This window comes from Mastomys coucha, unplaced genomic scaffold, assembly GCF_008632895.1.
Source record: "Mastomys coucha isolate ucsf_1 unplaced genomic scaffold, UCSF_Mcou_1 pScaffold1, whole genome shotgun sequence".
Taxonomy (NCBI): Eukaryota; Metazoa; Chordata; class Mammalia; order Rodentia; family Muridae; genus Mastomys; species Mastomys coucha.
This window is the reverse complement of record NW_022196891.1, coordinates 58,680,116-58,686,471: the sequence shown is the minus strand read 5'-3', so window position 1 is coordinate 58,686,471 and position 6,356 is coordinate 58,680,116. Positions and strand designations below refer to the sequence as shown.

Below are 6,356 nucleotides of genomic sequence, written 5' to 3'. Positions count from 1 at the left end.
TCTTGCTCTCTCTCTCCCTCCCTCTCTCTCTCTCTCTTGCTCTCTCTCTCTCTCTCTGACTATCAAGAAATTGAGAACTGGGATGGACAGATGGTTCAGTGGTTAAGAGCACTGACTGCTCTTCCAGAGGTCCTGAGTTCAATTTCTAGCATCCACATGGTGGCTCACAACCATCTGTAATGGGATCAGATGCCCTCTTCTGGTATGTCTGAAGACAGCCACAGTGTATACACAAAATAAATAAATAAATCTTTAAAAAAATAAAGAAAGAAAGGAAGGGAGTGAGTGAGGGGAGGAAGGGTGAGGGAAGGAGGGAGGGAAAGAAAAGAAGAAAAGAAAACAAAAGAAATTGAGAACCCTTCTCGGGGAAACAGGCTTCTGTAGGAATTGTACTCATGGATTTGCAAAGCTAGCTAAGCACTTTGCCAGGTCCTCAGAGAAACTCAGTTAAGCTCTTGGTTTATGTGATATGGGAACTCCTGTCACTTTCCCTTAGGCTCCTGCTTTGAGATTGACTAGTCCACCCTGATTTTCCCTGCATGTGACTGAAAGGAAGGAGATTGCATTGAGGGTCCTAATCTAATGAGACCTGTACCTCCATCAGTGGGACACTAGTAAGGACTTGAACTCTTCAGGATATTTATGTGTAGTCACAGGTATAGAACTCCAGGTTACATTAGGTGATACGCAGAACCCAACAGTTATGTAATTTGTCTTACGCATATCCGGTGTAACTCAGAACCTACATTTGAATCCTAGGAAAATCTAAGATAGTGCACTTGCTCAGCACCCTAAGGTCCTGAAGTACTCCATACTGTTTTCAAGGCCCTGCTGCAATTAGAATAATTTATACTCAAGTCTAGCCTTATCCAGAAGCTTTTTGTAAAATAAAGAATCAATTTACAGTGTAAATATAATTCCAAAGAGACAAATTTGAATTTTGAATGTTCTCAGTATGTTAGTATTTCTTATGTAGTGGTCCAGCAGCTAATTACTAAGTCTTTTCTTTCTTTCTTTTTTTTTTTTTTTTCAGTTTTCCCCACACTCCTCTTTTAAAGAGAAGAGTACATCATTCATATTTCTAAATTAATGTTTTGCTTTTACCAACATAAAATGAACGAATCAATATAGTTAAGTCTCCAGATCTCTTTGAAAAATGCTCTTATATTGTGAACATCCTCCAAGGCAGTCATTTCTTTAAAAAAAAAAAAAAATGTGTCCTTTTCCTTAAATAATGACCATCAGGTTGGGTTTGAAAATGAATGTTGTGCAGCTCCTTTCAAGCTAAGGACCTTAAAAATCTCTAATAAGTTTTTAATTATTCTTTAATAAGTTGCTGGGCAGTGGCCTGTGCTTTGACTTCACTGGAGCAGCTTTTGGTGACATTGCCTGGAAGGGGAGGGAGCTCCTGCCCAGGGAACAAACACTGCTTCCTTGTGCCTTTTCTGGGCCTCAGCTACAAGAGGTACATTCATCTGCCTTAATGAGCTGGCCTCCTTCTCGGGACTGTCTGCTCAGCCCCAATTTTCCCCTTATGTGACTAAAAGGAAGGAAATTGCTTTAAAGTTCACAAATATATCACTTTTTAAAGATAGATAGATAGATAGATAGATAGATAGATAGATAGATAGATAGATAGATAGATAGATGTAGAGATACAGTTTTGTGGTAGTATTAACCAACTATATAATTGGTTCCGCCAATGAGTCATTTCTCCACATTTAATTGATTCCATTTGAGATTTGTTTTGTTAAATGCTATTTAGGTTTTTTGTTTTGTTTTGGTTTGGTTTGGTTTGGTTGCTTTAGTTTGGTTTTTTGAGACAGGGTTTCTCTTTATAGCCCTGGCTGTCCTGGAACTCACTCTGTAGACCAGGCTATTTAGGTTTTTTTTAAAAAAAAAAAAAAATCCCTTCTTACGATTTCCCAGGTTGCCAAACAATCCAATATCATTTTTTAAATATCTTTCTCTTTATTTCTATCACAAACTAGATTCTCATATATACACTAAGTTTTACTCTGTCTGCCCCATCTGAAACCGTGTGTGTGTGTGTGTGTGTGTGTGTGTGTGTGTGTGTGTGGGTGTGGGTGTGGGTGTGGGTGTGGGTGTGTGGGTGTGGGTGTGTATACATGTGTGTTAATAATGCAAATTAATGTTCCATTGTATGCATATTTGCTACCTGTTACTTCTATTTCAATCTTCTTGACTTTATCTCTTCCATCATAAAATTTTATGCAACCCAAGAAATTTCTTAACTCAGAACATAATAAGATGCCAAATCTTTTAAATTCAGACTCCATTTTAGAGAACCTGACCTAAGTTTGAATTCAAGCAAACTAACAGGACAGTACCTAGCGTTAGTTTCCAAGTTGCCCTCCAACAAAACCCAGTCTCTAGGCTAATCCCCAACAAGACCAGCATTTCAGGTTACACCCTCAACAAGATCAGTGTCTCCAGATTATTCCCCCAACAAACCTGCATCCCCAGGTTACAAGCTCACCCCTTGCCTAATGACCACCAGTGCAGAAGGGAAAAGAAATTAAGTTTATGATATAACTCCAGCACCAGCCAATTATTTTAAAGGCCAAAGTAACTTTCCAAATAGATGCTTGCACACATACTCCCAGCTTGATGCTTTCTATAAAGCCTTGCCCCATAGACATTCGGGTCTCCCCCACCACCAAAACCATCAGACAAAAGGTGGTGCATTGCAGGGGCCCGGAGCTAGCTTGAATAGAATAAAGACCCTGCTGTGAGTTGCATCTGATAGGCTCTTGTCTGTGTTTTGGGGGATCATTAACATTTCCCTGGCACTACTATTAGCATTTTGTCTAAGCACCACCCCACAGTTGCCTGGCAATAGCAAGGTGTGTCTGACTCACTATAAAGGGGCTGCTCACTCTCTCTGCTCTCTCTTGCTCTTGCCTTCTTGCTCCAGCTGTCTGTCCTCTTGTCCTTTCCTCCCTCTCTCTCCTTTTCCTTCCCTCCCTCTCTCCACGTGCTCATGTCCACCTCTACTCCTTTTCTCTCTGCCTCTGTCTCTCTCCCTGTGTCTCCTTGTTTCTCTCTGTGTCTCTGTCTCTCTCCCTCCCCCCCCCTCTCTCTCTCTTTCTCTCGCTCTCTTTCTCTCTCTCTCTGCCTTTCTATTACCCTCTCAACTCCCCTCCCCATGTCCTGAATAAAGTCTATAATATACTATACTGTCATGTGGCTGGTTCCTCAGGGGAAAAAGAGGCCTCAGCATGGGCCCATGGAGGCAGCCCTTTCCCCCATAACTGACTATACACCAAAACATATTCCTTCCTTCTTTATCTTTTTATAAAACACAGTAACTACAATAAAAGGAAAGTTTAAGGGAACGCCCCATGCCCTAGGAAGAAAAACAAACATTTTAATAGTTCATATTCTTTTTAAGGTCCAGCTAAGCCGGGTGGTGGTGGTGCACGCCTTTAATCCCAGCCCTTGGGAGGCAGAGACAGGTGGTTTTCTGAGTTTGAGGCCAGCCTGGGCTACAGAGTGAGTTCCAGGACAGCCAGGATGATCCAGAAAAACCCTGTTTCAAAAAAAACAAAACAAAACAAAACAAAAAAACAAAAAAAAAAAGGTCTGGCTAAGCTTAAGGAAATAAACATTTTTTTAGTCTCCAGAAAAGTTTTCTCTTCCACTAGCATCAAAAAACATTAAGTATGCCCCACAGGCCTGAGCAGGTAAGGTGTATCTGCGCTTTTGGTGGTATTTCCAAGTGTGATTATCAGGAGCCTGCATCCCTTTCCTTGTGTACTGTATCCTTTGCATAGAGCTGGAGATGAGTGGTTGAGGGTGACTGCTGCACAGTCTTAACGAGCAGAGTTTGGATTCCAGTACCCACACAGAGGTGGAGGGGTGGCTAATGCCCTCCAGTACCTGGGCATACCACAGACACATATAACACACACACACACACACACACACACACACACACACACGCATGTATGAACACCCATCCACCCATGCCCATATACTCACACAGATACACACATAAATAAGTATTGAAAAACAATATAAGTTAGGTATGGTAGCATGCCGAGTCTGGCATGGCCTTGGTGGGGATGGGTATGACATGGCTTCCGCCCTTGGGGCAGGGCCAACAGGGCATCAGCCTCTATGAGTGTCAAAGGCTGCTGTGGCCATAAGGCTTATGTGGATAATAATGTACATATTTCCACATTCTTCTGAGGAATGTCCTCTCTGTCAATGTTAATGGCTCCCTGGCAATCAGAGACAGCATGACTCTGGGAGGTGGAGGGGTAGCTAATGCCCTTCAAGACAGCCAGCCCTTAAGGCTGTGGAAAAGAACTCTAAAAACGTGAGTTCAAAAATATATAATTTCTCAACTATGCAAAAATATAAGTATGCAATATGAAATGTTTAAGGAGCTTTACAGATCTAAAGGAAGAGAGGCAGCTGCACTATGAGCCAGCTTGTTAGAAAGATACAAAGACAGGCAGATACAAATGCAGGCAGATTCCTGAGTTCAGAGTCAGCCTGGGACGGAGAGAATTTAGGTTCAGGTATGATGGGAGTGGTAATTCCAGGGTGGGGTTCCATATTGTCTGTGCTTATGCTTACTGTCTATTCCTAAAAGTCAAGGAGCTAAGGTCACAGAATGCTGATTTGTGGGATGCAACCTAGAATAAATAACTGAATTGATTAAAAAAAAAAAGGCTTTTGGTCTGCGTGAGATGAGCTAGCAGAAAGAGATAGCAGATCTTTTTTAGAATTTTTTTCTAGCTACAGCTTAGCTGTCTAGAACCTCTGGAGAGTGAACACGGCTCTTCAAGATTTTTTTCTAACAGGATTTCTGACCTTGGTCGGAAATCCCAAGAATTACTTAGGATGCTGACACCGCTCTTTTAGAATGTTTTCTGGCTTTCTGATTTTGATCAGAAAACCCAAGAACTACTTTTAGAATTTTTTTCTAATAGGATTTCTAAGTTGGTAGGAAAAATCCAAGAATTTTTTTATAGCAGCTTTTCTGACTTTTGTCAGAAACCCATGAGCTATCCAGAGAGCTTTCTGAATTTTTACTAGGGGAGAGAGAGAGAGAGAGAGAGAGAGAGAGAGAGAGAGAGAGAGAGAGATGGAGAACTGTCTCAAGCAGAAAGTTCGCTTTCTCAAGCAGCGAGATTTTTAGAACAGCAAGAATAAGCTATGAACCCAGAGGGGAAACCATCTGAAAAGCTGCCTCGAGCAGACTACAGAGCCAACAGCTGTCTACAGAGAGCTGTCTAGGGAGCAGAACGTAGGCCGCCAGCTTGGGCCCACGATTTGATTTTGAGTCATTCTTTTCGCTGCTCTCAAACACCCCTTCTCTCAGAACCCCTGAGGCTGAGAGAAGCCTGCAAGCTGAGGCTAGGTCTGCAACACTTTCTTTTTGTTTAAATTCTGGATAGACAGCAGTGGGTGCTGGGAACCGAACTCTTAAATTTTTGGTTGAGCCATCTCTCCAGCCCTCTGCAACCTTTTTTTTTTTTTTTTTTTTTTTTTTTTTTTTTTTTTTGGTTTTTTTCGAGACAGGGTTTCTCTGTGTAGCCTTGGCTGTCCTGGAACTCACTCTGTAGACCAGGCTGGCCTTGAACTCAGAAATCCGCCTGCCTCTGCCTCCCAGGTGCTGGGATTAAAGGCGTGCGCCACCACTGCCCGGCTAGAATGTCAGTTTTCTAAGAAGTAAATCTTAATGATCTGGATTATATTCCTCTTCCTTTTTAATATTATTTTTATTTCTTCTTTGGGATAGGAAGAGGGTTTGATATATGTTATGGTTCTAAGGAATTGTAGCAGGTTATATGCAACTAAAAGGGCCTACCAGCAGCTACACAAAGAGAATTCAAATCTAAGGCCTGTGCCAAGAAGCCCTGAGAGAGATGTAAACAATAATCAAAAGCAAGAAGTGTGTGGGGGGTGATCAGTTTAAGAAACAGATCTTTGGCAAAGGTTGCCTGGCATGACTGGCCTTAGGTAGCTGGATGGGCATGTAAGATCATTTTTAGTGTTACATATGCAGGGGGGTTGTTAAGACTTAAGGTAGTTTGGGCCATCTAAACCTCCTCTTTTTTTTAGTTTTAATTTTTATCCAATATAAGAAATGTAAATAAGCTGTCACATATCCAAATAGGAAATGTAGGTTTCCTTCGCCTCTACTTTTAGATCTCTGATGACTGGACCAATCAACATGCCCAAGTCACAAGACTCTCAGTGTGTTCTATTTCCTAACTCTGATACACTGTTACAGGACACTACCACTCAGAAATCCGCCTGCTTCTGCCTCCCAAGTACTGGGATTAAAGGCGTGCGTCACCACTGCCCTCTGCAACACT

General features: G+C 41.9%; 1 non-coding gene across 1 annotated transcript; it reads left to right on the top strand.

Moving 5' to 3' along the window:
* The first annotated feature begins 4,799 nt into the window (after positions 1-4,799).
* Positions 4,800-4,863, top strand: LOC116072076. Its single transcript, XR_004111305.1, has one exon. It is a non-coding gene; the product is annotated as a U7 small nuclear RNA (small nuclear RNA).
* Positions 4,864-6,356: the final 1,493 nt, after the last annotated feature.